This window comes from Cydia strobilella, chromosome 16 (assembly GCF_947568885.1).
Source record: "Cydia strobilella chromosome 16, ilCydStro3.1, whole genome shotgun sequence".
In the NCBI taxonomy this organism is placed as follows: Eukaryota; Metazoa; Arthropoda; class Insecta; order Lepidoptera; family Tortricidae; genus Cydia; species Cydia strobilella.
The window spans coordinates 960,966-979,141 of NC_086056.1; the positions used below are offsets into that span (position 1 = coordinate 960,966).

At 39.9% G+C, this 18,176-nt stretch overlaps 1 long non-coding RNA gene and 1 other non-coding gene across 2 annotated transcripts in view; one reads left to right on the forward strand and one right to left on the reverse strand.

Annotated features, from left to right (window-relative positions):
- The first annotated feature begins 948 nt into the window (after positions 1 to 948).
- The window catches only part of LOC134748375 (uncharacterized), a 69,197-nt gene continuing 51,969 nt past the window's right edge, over positions 949 to 18,176 (forward strand). Inside the window, exon 1 of the long non-coding RNA XR_010128407.1 lies at positions 949 to 979. This is a non-coding gene — a long non-coding RNA (uncharacterized LOC134748375). The remainder of the gene's footprint in view (positions 980 to 18,176) is intronic.
- On the reverse strand, positions 9,345 to 9,416 carry Trnat-ugu (transfer RNA threonine (anticodon UGU)). Its single transcript has one exon. It is a non-coding gene; the product is annotated as a tRNA-Thr (tRNA).

The following is an 18,176-nucleotide window of genomic DNA, read 5'->3' on the forward strand; positions in this document are numbered from 1 at the left end:
GGTTCGCGGTAGGCCCTACTTAAAACAACTTCAAACCCATGTACGGTAGTACTATTAGTTATTCTGTGCCATAAGGCCCGGCGCTCACTATCGGCATGGGACGGTAAGGGATCATTCGGCATATTGTCGAGGCGTCCCGAGCGAAGTGTAAACAATGGGAACAAAACGACGTAAGCGCTGTGAAACTCATGGCGCTTACCCGTTTAGGTCGCGATATTCAAGCTCCGCTTCCATAGTTTGGTTCTCGACCGGCAGCTCATGGTGCAAAATACTGGTTCTCTGTGCCGGTTCTTTACGTAGTACCTAATAATAGTTCAATAGCAGGTCTCTGTAAGCGTCGACAACAGTTCCCGGCCCGGACCTAAATTTCGTGGCCGTTATTCCGCCCGACTCCGTCCGCCTAATTAACTTTGTGACAAGTTAGTGCCCGCTGATTCCCCTTATTTGGTGCACTCCGATATTTGTCCGTTATTTTGGCCTCATTTGTAACTGGAGATAAGTTGCTTTGAGTTAGTTATAGAGTATTTTAGAGTACCAAGTGTATACTTCTAATTTCAAAAAGGGTGCCCTTTAATTGGGATAGATGAAATAACCATTCACAGTCACAAATAAAGCCAATATATTAAAAATAATTCTCAAACCTTATATCTTAACTCTATAAGAACATCGTTAGCTAGTTGCCCGGCCTGGTCAGCGACATCTAGCGTGAGATTTGGTAAACCTTTTTCTATGCAGTTACTATACAGTATACGGACGCGAACACCAAGTGTAATTAATAAAAAACTGTAAGGTTTTTTCTGTAGTACAATAAAAGTTACGTAAAAATAAAACACTAAGCACCACTTGCACCATCCCACTAACCCGGGGTTAACCGGTTACACATTTTTTTTGCGGCGTTTCCGTCTATTCCGTAGAGTTACCATGGTTACCAGTACAATTTGACACTAAGTTAACGGTTTAACCGGTTAACCCCGGGTTAGTGGGATGGTGCAAGTAGCGCTAAGTATCTTGTAAGAAAACTTACCTACCTACCTACCTACCTACCTATACCTACCTACCTATGAAGGTGCAAACTATCTAAAACCCTTATGATCTAGTTAGCTTGCAAATTGTCTACATATTGCGTTCACTGTATAACCTTGTTAACAAACTTCAAGTCAAGTTCCGTGGTATGCATACAAGTAACAAGCAGACATAATGCACTTTATTAATAGTAAAATAGAATAGAAATACATACATATACATATAATCACGCCTATTTCCCGGAGGGGTAGGCAGAGACCACGGACCACTTTCATAACATTCGTCATACACGCTCGCCGGTTTAGGGTGCTCTTGACCTGGCCTTTCTTCAGGATTTCCCCGATCTGATCAGAGAAAGTCCGCCGAGGTCTGTCTCTTCCAACTCTCGTTTTTACCTCTCCCTTATACACTCTCTTTGTTAGCCTTCTTTCACTCATTCTTTCCACGTGTCCAAACCATCTCAACATACCTTTCTCAATTTTTGTCACTACATCTTCGTTCAGTCCACTCTATTCCCTTATCACACTGTCCCTAATTCTATCTTGTAATCTCACACCACACACACTTCTCAACGCTCTCATTTCCACTGCATTCACTACAAACAGAAATACAAACGCAACAAAATACATATAAGAAAAAGGTACACAGAAGACAGTGCCACGAAATGGCCTCATCTCAGCATGTTCCCGGCAATTTCCAACGCTGATCCGATGAGACTATCGAGTGATAAGAAGCACGGAATATAAACGTTTCAGAATAAACAGAAATAAATTACAAATAGTTTTTGGTTATAAATATTTATTTCTGCGCATAATGAAACGTAGAAACGCCATTTTTAAAAACGTTGCCTTTACGTAATTACCCGCTTTCTGTAGAAATTCAAATTTCACCCTGGTAAATTAAAAAGGTGTGAATTAAGTCGCAAATTATACAGTATTTAGCTGGGAGGGGCTCGCAGTTATAACAAATTTCAGTTTAGAAGGAGAATTCGTTTAGGGTACCGCTTGCAACCGGTTTGTGCCAGTTTTCTCTTACGTAACTGCTTGTTTCCATTGTACTTGCGATAAAATGCTAACGGGCCTTTTCCTCGCATTATCCCGACTTTTTGCCACGGCTCATGGGATCCTGGGGTCCGCTTGGCAACTAATCCCGAGAATTGGCGTAGGCACAATTTTTTACGAAAGCGACAACCATCTGACCTTCCAACCCAAAGGGGAAACTAGGCCTTGTTGGGATTAGTCCGGTTTCCTCACGATGTTTTCCTTCACCGAAAAGCGACTGGTATAAATATCAAATGATATTTTGTACATAAGTTCCGAAAAACTCATTGGTACGAGCCGGGGTTTGAACCCGCGACCTCCGGATTGAAAGTCGCACGCTCTTACCGCTAGGCTACCAGCGCTTTTACCGCTAGGCTACCAGGGCGTTTTCTAATATAAATATTGAAAATCTGATCCTTTCTTGGACATTCTTGGGCTCATTCTACTCAGAATCGGCAGGATTCTCCATCCTGCGATTAAAACAATATGTCCCAATATGTCCATTCCATTACGTCACGTTCACGTTTTAGTGTGAATTTTCACCTGTATGTCCGTGACGTAGTGGAATGTACAAGTTTCATACAAATTGGGACCGAAACATGTCGAGCTATTCGACTTAATAATACGTGAGTGACCCGGTTTAAAATAATCTAATATGTTTGAGTCTCACGGGAGTTTTATAGTTAAAATTATTTTACGCGATTAAGTCCCGTCGTTGTGAATAATAATGAATAAAAATCGTGAAAGTTTAAATCAGTGTTTTGCAAACTTGAAATTATTTTTACATTAAACACAGACATTAAATATAGTAATACAATGGAAACACGCCTAGCTGCTGGCATCTAGACCGTTATTCCGAGATTAGGTACAGACAAGTGTCAAGTCTCGAGTTAGCGCACGTTCCAGTACTAAACGTTAGTACTGGCGCGAGCGCTAAGTTCCGAGTGCCGAGGAGCAGGTTGAGAGATTAAGTAAACAATTTCAGTGTCAAATAGAATTTAGAGATCTTTTATTATTTAGGGAAGTGTCCATTAGAATTAAGATTCTAATAGATAAGTTCTGTAAAGGTTTGCTACCTTTACAGCCGTTTTAGCCTACAGACAGGCTGGCAGTTGGTTTATTTGAATTTCGAACTGGCGGTCGCTGTCAGACAGAAAGGATGTGCGGGCCGGCATTCGGATAGAGGTAGCGATCAGTAGTAGATGCCTGTATCTTATCGCCACTTGCACCATCCCACTAACCCGGGGTTAAGTGGTTAAACCGTTAACCCAGTGTGCAATTGTAAGCGAGCCCAGCGTCATCAGCGCGACATCTTTTTAGAAATAGAAATAGAAATAGAAATAATTTTATTTGCAGAAAAAGGGTACAATAATTGTCTTAGGTTAAATGTACATTACATACAATCGTTTCACCTTCTTCAGCTGTTTAAACAGCATGCAAATTTACACATCGTTAATAATGAATTAAACCATGCAAATAAGAAACTATAAGGTACAGAAAATTTTGCCACGGGCAGTAACCTGAGACTGAAAGGCAGATGATATCGTAGTACCTGCTTGCCTTGCTTAAATTAATAGACCGCGAGCCATGCGCAAATTTCGTCGGTCATCGCCTCCCGGGCCGAAAACTCGTATAGCGGTTAACGGCTACGTATGATGAACCCTCGTGAATGTCAGCTGCCGCTCCGATGGTGGGTTGAGCAAATGGCAGCTACCGAAACGCGTAATACGGTCTTTCCACCGCAATACAACAGGCTGACGATTTGTTTTATTAACAATAGCATCTAAACTATCATCTGACAAAGTATCAAGACTATCAAGCGGGAGGCGATGACAATTTTTTTATAGAATTTATTTGCTGCCATTCTTCAACCCGCCAACGGAGCGGCAGCTGACGTTCACGAGGGTTCATCATACATAGCCGTTAACCACTACGAGTTTTCGCCCGGGAGGCGATTGGTCATGGAAGTCTGTTCCTGCCCGCGGTCTATAAAGTCTAGGTAGTATATATGTTGATCTGTGTGATATTGTTCCCTAAATATGGCGACTTCGTGTTCTGTAAACGCTTCATAATGCGGTGCCTGCGTAGTCTGTGCTGACTGCTGTGACGTCACAGCGCTATGGACCGAATAATTCCCCCATGTAAGCCTGTATTAGCTCGCTAGGATTGTCATACAAATGACGTCATTATTGCGGCTCAGGAGCAATTTGTATTAGTTGGGTCTCATTTTAATATCCAATCCGGCTCGAAGGACCACGGGGATTAAGGCTGAGCTATTTTAGAGTGATTTGTTAGACTTGTAACTGGGCCAAAATCATTTTCGTTGGCTTGTTTTTTGTCCCCAGAAAATGTGACGGAGTGGAGCTTTTTGTATGGGTCAAATTTAGTTTTTAATTTTTCTCGAGAGTATTATAATCTAGTATTATTTGCACTGGGTACATAAAATAAAGTAATATATATGTAAGTTTATTTAATCATAGTATGTACAGTATGTATATGTAAGTTTATTTTTGGTAGTGTGTATTATTTATCGCTATATTTTTTGTTTTAAGTTACCTATTCTGCTTTTTTTTGTTCAATGCCTGCACCTATCACTGTTTCTGTTTAGCCTGGTGGTTGACTGGTAGAGAATGACTTTAGGCATTAAGTCCGCCATTTGTACTTTATTTGTTATATTGTGCAATAAAGTTTAAAATAATAAATAATAATAATAATAATCTACAGCTAGAAAGACATGCAATATCACTCAACTTTTTTTTAATTATTAATGATAAGACAAAAATAAAAGCGTGACAGAGTGGTCAGAAACAAGACAAGGTTGTTGGTTGTTTTTTGAACAAAAGTTTTTATTTAATCTGACATAAATCCTTTTATTTAATCTGGTATATATCCTGTATTTGGGTGAATCTACTTTTACTTGTCATTTTTTGTTGTCATGGTTACGGTCGCATGGGTCATCATTTATATATCATTTTGACGTCGAATGCAAGTTTGAATTGGCCTCCAAGTTAGATATTAGCGTCGACGGAGTTAGAGCCGGGCAGTTCATTGTTAACTTTGAAGCGATTACTTTGATAGATAACTAGTGTAGTGGACTGGAGTCTAGTTAGTGAAGTTGTATCCATGAGATCTTGCACGCCAATTCGATCGTAAACTGACATCAAAATGACATCCAAATCATAATATATCATTCAGTTATCTTGCATTTCGCTCGTATATGTATTGGCACATGGCGGACACGACATCCAAAATCACTTGCGTTTCTATGTGATAACAGCACGTCTGTACACGCGTCATGCGTCATAGTGTGAGTAAGTGTAAGGCCTGAGTGGACGCTCAAAGCGGAGCGTTCGGCGGGGCGTGCAGCGTGGCGTCGGGTTCACAAGTGATGTGAGCAGCGTGCACTAAGGCCGCTCCTATACGTTTGCATTTGTTTAACATGCACGCCGCACGCCCCGCCCCGCTGCACGCCCAACTCGAGCGTCCACTCAGGCCTTACACTAAGTTGCTTAAAAATAATACTGAGAGTACGCCAGAAGTCCGCCAGATTTCTGTCGCGGGGCGAGGTAATTCGAGTCGGGGCGGGGCGGTGCGTGGCCGTTCTGTATGATAATACTGTTGCTTATTCTGTGGTATTGGCGCAAGCGAGGCGCACGATAATTAATGTCATATCATTCTTATATGTTAACGAGTTTTCCAGGCCAATTCGTGTTTTAGTTATTCGATCTGTCTCCGATATGATATTGATCTCTCAGTGTCGAAAGTGACAGTTCTAGATCAGTATAATATCGGAAACAAATCGAATAACTAAAACTTGAAATAGAGTTTTGAATGATTCACGGTTAGTTTCACTAGACTTATATTGACCGGGATATAGACCGTGATTACCTTTTGTATTTTTGTATTTGTGTGTTTTGTATTTTGTATTTTTTGTGTTTTTTTATATGTTTTGTATTAAAGGTAATCACGGTTTATATACCGGTCAATATAAGTCTAGTAAAACTCGAATTGTCCTAGGTTCTTATAGAGTTTTGTTTGTCTTATTGTTCTGTAATGAAAAATTACAGAACAATACACACATTACAGAGAGCCACGGAGCGCGCCATGCTCGGCATCAAACTTCAACACCGAGTGAGGAATGTCGAGATCCGACGCCGCACCAAGGTGCAAGACGTCGGATACGTCATTACCAAACTTAATTGGAGCTGGGCGGGACATGTTGCCAGCCAGTGACAGGTGGGCCAGAATGTTAACTGAATGGTGGTCGCTTTCAGACGAAAGGAGTGCCTGGCGTCCGTTGGCTCGTTGGGTGGACGATATTCGGAAGACTGAGGGTCACTTCTGATTAAGATTGGCTCAGGACCGGGACAAGTGGCGTACCCGAAGAGAGGCCTATGCTCAGCATTGGGCGATAGAAGGCTGATATGATGATGATGATTGAAAAATTCTTATTAGAGAGGTAACCTGCATACACATATATATATCTGTAAAAATAATATCGCGCGCACATATCAATGTGGTTCAGTAAGGGGGCGGACTGAAAATCAGCGCTGTGCGGTCAATTCCTGGTGAAGTGGCTGGCGCAGCATATGCTGAGCCCGCTCCTTTTGTCGCGCATGACAATTTTTTATGTTATTCGTTTCCTGTAATTTCTCTTCTGTTGTGTGGCAATAAATGTTTTTTTATTCTTATTCTTAATTTTATTATTATCAACGCGTTAATTACAGTACTACCCCTTTATTCATAAAACTTAGCAACTTCTTACAAATATTCCTTACGAGATGCTTTAAAAGCAGTATTAGTTAGGTAAGCGATACTTAGGTAGATTGCTTAGCTACCTAAGTCATTTTAACTATTAAATACCGATACCATTCTGCCCAACAATTTTCAATTCAAATACAGCATAACAATCGCAGCTGTTGTATTCAAACTTGTCCAACTTCTATTTATTATTTAACACCTATTTTCTAGAAACTTGTGGAAACTTCGTAGTTTGACAGCTCTCTGCTTCAAAACAGTTCAGTGTATTTAAAGTGCAGTGAGTTCAGGCCCTATCTAAACGTCTATTAGAAAAATATGATCATATAAGCAGATTTTTCAGCGAACTGTTGCTGTTGTTGTTGTGAGCTGTCTGTTGTTGTTGTGTGTCGAACGCGAAGCGTAGAACTTGTGGACCAAAGTTGTAGTACTGGACTATAGTGGGGTGGTACAGTACCTAAACAATAAAATTATCAAAATAATTGATAAACCACTGCAAAGCAAAATACACGAATCTGCTTTACAAATCCGAACCAATCGGACCATTTACCATCAATAATCCTAAAACCCAATGTAACGATCACTCAAAACATTTCCCCACTTATTTCGCAAACGTATTCATCAACCCCGATCCAAAGCCCGCACTGCGCCGAAAAATCCGAAACATTCAAATGGACAGTCGAAATAACCTAACACAATTAGAGTATAAGCCCCGCTCACTATAGGCAGTTATGCAAAGATAAATCAAACACATACAATCTAAAATGACATTTATGCAGTTGTAACAAGGATGGTCCCGAGTCACGAATGGTTTCGGTAAGCTAGCCGAGACAAATGACTACGATATTGGCTGTTAAACCAAGTGGCGTTCAGTTTTTTGTCCCGCCATTTTCGTTCGGCCAGTGTGCTCCAATTTCGGACCGGAATTTTGTCAATTTTGATTGGGATGAAGAGTTGCACGCATTTGGTGTGTTTTTATTTGAACTAGCCATGCGTCTATGTATTCTTATGATATAGAACACAAATGACCAGACGAATCAACGGTAAACACATAGCGACGCCCATGGACACCTGCAACACTCTCTGGTGTGTTGTCGGCCTATAAGATGAGGATGGGGATTCTTTGCTTGAAGGTTTGGAGTTTTGGACTTATTAGGCCCACTCGCGCCATTCCACTATCCCGGGGTTAACCGTTTAAAGCTGGAGTTATCTTGGTTACCACAATTTGACATTGGGTTACCGGTTTAACCGCTTAACCCCGGGTTAGTGGGATTATGCAAGTGGACCCACTATGAAGACCCGTTATTTTTGCCAATTTCCTCGATAAAATGAGTGAGTTCGCCGCGGCATTATTGCCGCGATTATAACGTTCAATCCCTCATTTTATTCCATCGGTTTGCCGCTGTCACTGTCACATTTTGCAAGAAAGAGCGGGAAAGACCATGCGCGCCAAGTGTCAATTTTGATCGAATTTTGTCGATTTTTATTTATTTTAAAAACGTTACATTACAATATCGAAATTCGAACTCTATGAAATTACTATTTAAGTTAAGGTATTTATTATGTGATACTATAAACAAAAAAAGAAGAAAAAACATCTTTTTTTGTTTATAGTATCACATAATAAATAACCGAGTAAAGTTAGATTAAAAGTCCGAGTTAGAGGTTACTTTGGGAATTAATTATATCAAGCGAAGTGTCATAATTCGTGTATCGGAAGCTATATTATTCAAGATAATATAGTCAAGAACTACATATATTTTTTCCACGTCTGCGAATATCAACGCCTCTTAGAAAAACATGATCATATAAGGAGATTTTTCGCCTTCTGGCTCAGGAAACCGCCTTGAGGAAATTGACAGATATAGCTGCGGCATCAACGCCACCACAGTAATGTCGCAATAGTGATGCAGCAGCAGTTGACACCCAAATGTCACCTTTAAGGATCTTATTACCTGTGATAAGGTAACGGTTGTTAAGGATGAACTATGAAGCTAGGCGCCTCCCTATTCCCTAAACACATGGTGGAAATATTCGCTGTCATAGAGTGAAAGTCTCGGTATTAAATCCCATTTTCAATCGGGTCTATCGCGAATTTATTTTGTTACCTTTATTTACCGACGTTTCGAACCTTTGATGTTTCACTGGTCGTGGTCGCGGCTAACTGACGTCCCAGCAAAATGTCAAAACAGAGATTTGTGCGACTACCCGACGAAAAGTGCATTTAAAGTTTGGGGTAGACATCACATTTTCAAACCACCTACTACACATAAATGAAACCTGTGTCGAAACGTCGGTAGATAAAGGTAACAAAATAAATTCGCGATAGACCCGATTGTAAATGTGATTTAATATGTGTTCAAAACGCGAAAGTTTTAAATGTTATGAAGTCTCGGTAGCTTACTTGGCAGAGCGATTGGCTAGTGATCCAGGGTCGCGAGTTCAAGCCTTGCCTGAGACAGTGAATTTTTCAAATTCTAAACTGATATCGTAAACTAAAGAAAAAGTGACCAAGTCCACCGGTGGCCAAGGCGGGAATCGAACCCGTGTCTTCAGGTTACACGGCTAACGTCCTGACCACTAGACCACCCGACCAGGGCGGTCCCCGTCCCAAATTCTTCGGTGTATGCTATCTTTGAAAGCCTAGGCGCCAGATCTAAAACACAAATCAAAATATTTCATAGAAATAATTTGATTTGTTCCCTAGTTGGGGAATTTTTCAATTTTTTATTTATTTCTACGCTTTATGGCATCGTTTTCAGGCATTTCTGCTTAAAACAAAATTTATTTTTGATGAACTATGAGTTTAAACTACTGAAAAAATCATGCCACAATCTCCCGCTCAGAACAATTTAAAATAACGACTTTGGAGTAATAAAAGACAAGCAGCATTCAATTTATTGCATTCACTCATTTAAGCGTCTCGTAATTAAATGAGTTTAAACTGAACTCAGTTAAATTTGCGCTGAGTTCTGGCGAAGTATTCTTACATACGCGCAAGCAAGAGTCGGGGCGAACCAAATCTACTTGAACTCGAGATAATTATTATTATGGGAGCATTCCATGAAATTGTCTACCATTGTCCCGTACAAACGTGAATTTTCTGAAGATTAATAATGAGGGTTTCTTTTTCTGTGACGAAAAGAAGCGGCAGCTGGCAGGGATTAATCCGAAAAATTTCTGGGCAGGTAGTCAAAAATATGCCCAGAAAATTTTTCGTCATCGCCCTACGCGACAACATACCGCAGTAGAAATCACCAGTTGTACGAATGCCAAAGAGCCGCAATTGGTGTTTTCAGTGGTGTATTCAGCAAATCGGAAGACGTAATTTTTTCGTTGGTTAAAGAGAGCGAGCGAGCGAAGTGAGCCGCGGTTTCCCGACCCCTGTGCTATTCTGTCACACATTTTCTTTTTTTACTATAATAAAAAACTTCAATAACACTATTCCCTCGGGAAGCAATATTAATGTGAGTCGAGATTGCAGTAATGTCCCGAAGTCGGACGGACACTATTTACTTGTGCCGCTAACTTGATTCGCCTTGACTTGCGATTTACAGTGCCATAATAACAGTAGGTATGCACCAGATGCGACAGAGTGGAAACGAGAGATCAGATCGCACGTCCCACTCCCCGATGGAACCGTAAAAAGAACTGTCGTCCGCGGTATTTCGGGACCGTTATCACCTTCAAACCACCAAGAAAAGAGCGTACTCTCATCTTAAAAGCCGACAACACAACCCCTCTGGCGTTGCAGGTGTCCATGGGCGTCGGTATTTTCTTACCATCTGGCTGTTCGTCTGCTCGTTTGCCTTCTATATCATAAAAAAAATAATGGACAGTATCTGGTGGTTGAGGCTAATGGCGGGAGCGCATTCCATTCCTTAGCCGTCCGTACCAAAAAGGAGGAGGCAAAACGTTTCGTCCGAACGAATGGAATGTGGACCACGAACGGGTGCATTCGCTCCCCGCGCCTGGATGTCCGATGATGGAAAGGGGAAGGTGGGATCAGGTCGTGCAGTTCCTGTGCGCACTCCCCGAAATGTATCCGATATTATAGTTTGAATTTTCTCAAATGATTTTTACGCCTAATACACTAATCTGTTAAACAAAAGCCATTGTTTCTTGCGCGTAGAAAAGCAACAATGTATCGTATTGACTTTAAGGTTCTAATCTATGTAATAATATGAGCGCATGCCTACATTGAGGTGGTCGATCGTCCTACATTACCATTAGATGTACACATAGAGTAACTTATACTAGAGCGGTACTGTCATAGTAAATTTTGTAACCCCAGTAAATTCACTGCCATCTGTCGACACACTTTAAAACTAAAAATGAAGATTTATAAAAATACGATAAAATGCATTTAAATATGGATAAATGTTTTTTTTTATTTGCATTAATTATTTTTATGATTTTGACCCATGTTCTTTCACTGATATGCGTTAAAATTGTTAAATAACAAACGAAACCGTCAACGCCATCTATACGATAGTAGGTCAAAGGTAGTAGCGCCCTCTGAACGAGAATCAAATTTTATTGGTTTTCGAGGCACGTTTTTCCTTAGACTGTATCCATCTATTACGGAGTTATATCTATCTTTGGATGAACTTAAACTTGAACCTTAACAACTACGATACAGTTGCTTTTTAAAGGACATTGTTTCTTTGCGGCGTGGCTAACCGCTCAGCCAAAGGCGTAAAAATAATTTATAATAAAATATAATAAATTCATATTTTAACAAGTTCTTATGGTTTGAACTGGTATTGATACGGTCTTTACGATTGTCTTATTTATTGGCTCGCATCTCACGTACGGCTTTCACTTCATTACGCATCCACCAATCATTGTGAGGTGTGAGTGATCTTCAAACAAGGACCTGACACTCTTTGATAGAGAAAGATAGTCTTATTGCGATTCCTATAAGAGGAAAGAGAAAATAGTGCCATGCTTTGTCCTTATCACCGACTGGGTTTTTTTTTCATGGTTGCAGGGCAGCTAGGAGGCGATGGCGAAATACCGAAATTTATAAGAGTGAAAAAGAAAAAGGATTATGCTGCCATACATTAACCTGTCAATACATGAATATGTCTTTCTCTTACCCCTGGTAGCTCGGTTTCATGTCTATAACTACTATACTATGTCTATGCATAACAAGAAGTTATACTGTTTAAACAGGTACTGTGGAAACATTTATAAATAACCAGCGAGTGCGCCTTTTGTAGTTCGAGTTCGAAACTTCTGAAAGGTACCCATTATCTTAATAAATATCGTTAAGGTACGAGTAGCACAATGAAAGGTCAAAGGTGACTAGCTTTGCAAAGATAGCATATAATTTGGGAAGGGTATCGGTATCGCCCTGGCCGGGTGGTCTAGTGAGTAGGACCTTAGCCGCTGAAGACGCCGGTTCGATTCCAGCTTTCACCACCGATGGACTTGGTCACTTTTTTGTCGTACCCAAAGGGTAAAAACGAGACCCTATTACTAAGACTCCGCTGTCCGTCTGTCTGTCCGTCTGTCCGTCTGTATCTCATAAACCGTGATAGCTAAGACAGTTTAAATTTTCACAGATGATATTTCTTCTGTTGCCGCTATTATATCGAAAAAATCGCGTTCGGTGATTATTTTTTTACACATTATTTTAATCAAAGATAGATATAACTCCGTAATAGATGGATACAGTCTAAGGAAAAAACGTGCCTCGAAAATCAAGAAAATTTGATTCTCGTTCAGAGGGCGCTACTAGTTTTGGCCTACAGTCGTATAGATGGCGTTGACGGTTTCATTTGTTATTTAACAATTTTAACGCATATCAGTGAAAGAACATGGGTCAAAATCATAAAAATAATTAATGCAAATAAAAAAAATCATTTATCTATATTTAAATACATTCTATCGTATTTTTATAAATCTTCATTTTTAGTTTTAAAGTGTGTCGACAGATGGCAGTGAATTTACTGGGGTTACAAAATGTACTATGACAGTAACGCTCTAGTATAAGTTACTCTATGTTTTAATTAAATTAACTATTAAAATATTTTCAAATTGGCAAAATGTAGTTAGTTACGAAGCCTACGAATGCTTACTTACTAGAAAAACACACCCTACATAAGCCTACATAACAGCCTAAATAAGCTTCAAAGAAAATTCAGCATTTAAGTCTACTTAAAATTATTGAAGTTAAATTTTAGACTGTTTCCGTAAAAAGAGGAGTTTGGTGAGTGTTTTCTTGTTAGGAAGTTCTGGATTCAGTGCTTGGAAATAAGTGTGTTAATTAAGTTGTTTCGTCTCTTTGGGGAAGTTGAGTTTACCAGAGTCTAGTTAATAAAGTAATACATTTTAGTTATTTGCGTATGAAAACTGCCACCGTAATGTTATTTACATTTATTTTACAAATCGTAAAACTGGATTTGACTGGCCGCAATTACAGTCACAAAAGTAGATTTAAAGCGTAAATAAACCAAGGCCAAACCTGTAAAGATGTTTAAAAATCGTAAAACTAGGTGGCGCCATTAAATATGTCCAAAATATAACTCAGGTGTTTGCGCCCGCGCATTTAATACCCTCGCGCTTTGAACACATATGTATTACGACCATTGAAACCTGTGTCGAACCGTCGGTAAATAAAGGTAACAAAATAAATTCGCGATAGACCCGATTATAAATGTGATTTAATACGTCTAAAATGCTTTTATTATGATTTTGTGCAACACCAATAAGTATCATTCTTCTATATTACCCACTCTTACACTAATTGTTTCCCTATAAAACCCAAATACAAGCCCATAAAAATAATGACCGCACAGTGTAAGCGTAAATAGCGCAGGTTGTTTATCGTGAGGGCATTAAACACGTTGAATCAGGCGTGGTTTGGCGCGTCGACAAATCGGCCTATAAATAACACAGCCAAGCCTTACTTACCCTCCCAAAACGACTTATATACCAACCCAAAAATTACACTTACGACCTTTCTTAATCAAACTGATAATGTCGCCAAAAATGGCGAATATCGCTACTTTTTCGCCACAAGTTACACCCTTTTTAAAGCGCGCGTAAGTGACGAAATTAAAAGCGGTAAATGCAATGCCAGTTTAAGGAGTTAGCGCCTTTTCTAAATGGATAAAGAAGTATTAAGTTGGTGAAGCCAGAAAGCTGTATAACGGAGCTGAAATTGTGGGAGATACTGCGTTTTATCAGAGTTAGGATGCAAGTCGGGACAGATGCAAGCACTAATGCTGATTCATTATTTGTTTTTACGGTTATTAGAGCTGAAGTGTTGATTAATGGAAACAATATTACCATTGGCGCATATGCGTTGAATTTTGATGGAATTGAGGTAACGTTCGGATGGCGACTGCATTAGCAATAATCTAACATAATTACTACAGCGTTGATGCGGCGATCGGGACAATTCGAACGTGCACTGATATCAAACCGATATTAGAAACATATCTGTTGTCATTCACGCGGTGCGGATAAGTGAGTGAAATGAACGCGCAAATAACAGCGAACTGATATGATTCCAATTTCATTCTAATATCGTTATATCGGTTTGATGTCAGCACACTCACTGGCCTGTTACTTTGAATTCACCACGAAAATTAGCGTTGATGTCGTTACGGCAATGACATGTTTTTTATTAATATTTTTATCAATCAAATCTATGAGAAAGTTTAATCCGGCACTCATTTCATCAAGGTTAGCCACTGCAAATGTCGCTAGGTCTCACTAGGTTTTATCATCTAGAAATGTCCCTTTTGACAGCTGACAAATCATATTCATTACATATTAAATTAATCACTAACCAAATTAAAAATTTAAAGTATAGATTGTAAAGGAGTTTCGTATAGAACTGGCTCAGGCATCTTATGAAGCACTTTCTAACAATTTTAAAAAACAACTAAAATCGAGTTTCCTTTTAAAACATTTTATGCTAAGAAATCCAAAACCCATTAAAGATTAAATTCTATTTTAACTCCTAAAGCAGCAAACTACAAAGCTCAAAGGATTTGAGTACGCACACGTCTTTTATCACTACACGGTGCACAAGATGCTCTCAAAGAGAAATAGACTTTTACTCCCTAGAAAGAAAATAGTTTAAGTGACAAAAAATACCATAACTCTAAACATAACGTTTGAATTCAGCTGATTTATCAGCGTCGAACGAAACTTTTTGCTTTAAAAAAAATTGTTTGTCACTTACGTCCAAATGGTGTTTGGGGTGAAATAGTCGTATAGAGATTCCGTAAACGTATCAAAGTGTACGTGTCTGAGAACTGAAACCCTATTAGCTGGTCCTGTATTCCTGTCGCTTACTAAGCGTGACCGAGCGATGGACAGGGGCCAGATGTATCCTTTAGATGCGTGAGAACTTCTGTAAAATGTCACTTTGCTCCCCTGGGTTATTAGGCTCTAATAGTTTTTATATATGAAAACTATATCACAACCTCATTTAGGTGTTACATCATGATAGTAATGATGGTCTACTTTAAATCAGCTTGTATAGAGTTAGACCAAGAAAAGCCTGCAGAGATTTTGATAGCACACGCAGTGCCAGTGTTATTTATACGTCATAAGTTCATAGAAGTTTGACATTCCAAATAACACCTGTGCACGGCTGAGGAATGTTAGGAATGTTGGGCGTCATGACAGAGTGGTGAGAGTGGTGTGGTTTTGTACGTACGGGCGCGGCACACACCCCCCACTTCCTCGAGCTCCGAATACACGGAATTGGTACATACCTCAGTATAAAAAATGTTAAATTCAAATTAAATTCTGAATTTTGGAGCAAAGTAGACACATTTTACGGTACAATTCAATCAAACATGATTGAGGTCAGTGGAAGGAAAATGTCGCTACTTGGAACTAGCTACTTTAATTAATGCCTTAATGTATTACAAACTTCACAAAAGTACGGACTTTTTTCTCTGTGTAATAGTTATGTAAAAAAACCGAGATAGGTATATAATAGCGGCGCATAATAATGTTGATTCAACAACTAATGCCATCGGAGATAAAACTTCAGCCGCTTTCCTTGATTAAAAGAAAGCATAAACCAGAACATATTTCATGCTAAAAGGGGGGAATGCGTCAGGAGGGGGGTGAGACGTTAGTGTGCGTAAAGCACCATACTTAAAGGTATCGTCATACCACATTAGTTTCAAAACGGGGTTAATTAGTTTGTCTTCCGCATACATTGGAACATAACTTGACTAAATCATGAGGCAAAAGCTTGGTAAAAGATGGAAGTAACAGTGAACGGACTGTAGGGACAGTCTGACCAGAAGTTTATGTCGTTAGATAAGATATATCTAAGGCGTGGAGCACACGGGGCCGAGACCGCTCTAGCATCTATTCTCCTGATGATGTCTCATAGAGAGGCGAAGCACGTGTCGAGTTTCGTTCTTTTGGTAGTGGTGTGTTGTATTTATCTGCGTATTTATTTTCGCTGTGGGATGGTAGGAACATCGATTGCATGTAAAAATACGCAAGTTTTTATTTATGGAAAATAGCTTTAGCTTAGTGTAGGTACTAGTTTATTTTTTTATGTTTTGTGCCGCGTAGAAATTAGTTTGCAGGGGGGGGGGGGGCTTAACTCCGCAGATTACTGTACTCATCGAGGATATTCTAACAAACCCATTCAAAGTTAGGTTGCGTTGTTTTATCACAGAGTTCCTACGGCCACCTGTGTCCATCATCAGATCAGCTCGATGGTACATATTACTTGTATATTATGTATGTGAAATGTGAAGTTTCAGCTAAACTGAATAATGGAGGTGGGTCTAATTTCGCTTGCAAGATTTGACCGGAACATTGCAAGTTAAAAACTTGTAAAATATCCTGAAATGCAAAACCTTAAGCTTTTCCGCATATATTTATTTTTAATGCAAGTCTTTCCTGAAATATTCTAGAGCATTTTTCCTGCTAATATTTCCTGTATAAACTATGCATGCGGCTAGTGAAAAATGAACGTTGGGCTGAAATTCTTTATAGCGTACGATATTTATCGAGAATGTTTGGAACAAAATACTAACGGTACCGTCAGGCGTGGCTCACTCCACGATTTCGTCGCGTCGCTACAAGTACATGCGGCCCACACCAATTTTGGTGTCTAGCAGTAGTAGTTGCCGCGCACCGCTTCGGAACGGACGTCTTCTCACGCTTGCGCTTATATCTCTCGTAATAGTCGCGTTTTGTTAGAGAGTAAACCTTCTGTACCTAGTACTATTATTTATTCTTTGCTACCGTTCGGATTCAGACTGCTGCAGTATTGCAGCGCGACATTACTGCCGACTGCATTGCTGCATTTTGACATTTACCGGATTTATGATTGTGTAACGCCCCTACCACCACACGCCAACAGATGGCGCTACTAGTACCGTAAAGCACACAACGCACGGGCAGCGCAGCCGCCGCACCGATACCACTCCACTATGGATACTAGTTACGGCGCCCACCAATAGATGGCGCAGCGATCGAGATAGATCTCGCTAACGACTGTGCAACGTAGAAACATGACCCTAGGCCCACGGCTGATGATTATTTGAGGAGAAATGCAATTAGGGTCTCGGTACTGCACGCTAAACACCTTCACCATTGCTGAAGTGTTGTAGTGTCTCTGCCGTAGAAAACTCACTGGTCAAGCTTGCGCCTACCACTGCTAGTCCTTGTTCGGCAAGCGAGTGCTAATATTGTAAAACCTCCATGTTGGTAATACACGCGCCTAACGTAACGCCGGCTTTTATCTTCGCCCTCACCTCACCGTCCTACATTCGGATTCAGACTACACCGCCAACGCGACGCGAAATTGCTGTTGCAAATATAATAATCCAGGTAGAAACACTTATTTTGACATTTGCGGCAGCAATGTAGTAGACAGTAATGTAGCCCTGCAATAGTACTGCAGCCGCTTGCATTCTGCAGCATAAACTTTATTATTACAGCGTTAACGGAGGCGACATCACTTTGAATTTTCTTGAAAAAATGGTTACATTCGTTACCACATTACTGCCGAAATTAAAGTACCGTTCGGATTAAGACTGCACCAGCATTAGGTACTGCTGCACTATTGCAGCGCGACATTACTGCCGTCTACATTACTGCCGCAAATTTCAATACTTAATCCAGGTAGCATCATTAATTTTGTTAATAAGAAAAAAGTTTCATTTGACGCTGATAAATCATCTGAATTCAAACGTTATGTTTGAAGTTATGGTATTTTTTGTCACTTAAACTATTTTCTTTCTAGGGAGTAAAAGTCTATTTCTCTTTGAGAGGATCTTGTGCACTGTGTAGTGATAAAAGACGTGTGCGTACTCAAATCCTTTGAGCTTTGTATTTTGACAGATACATTAC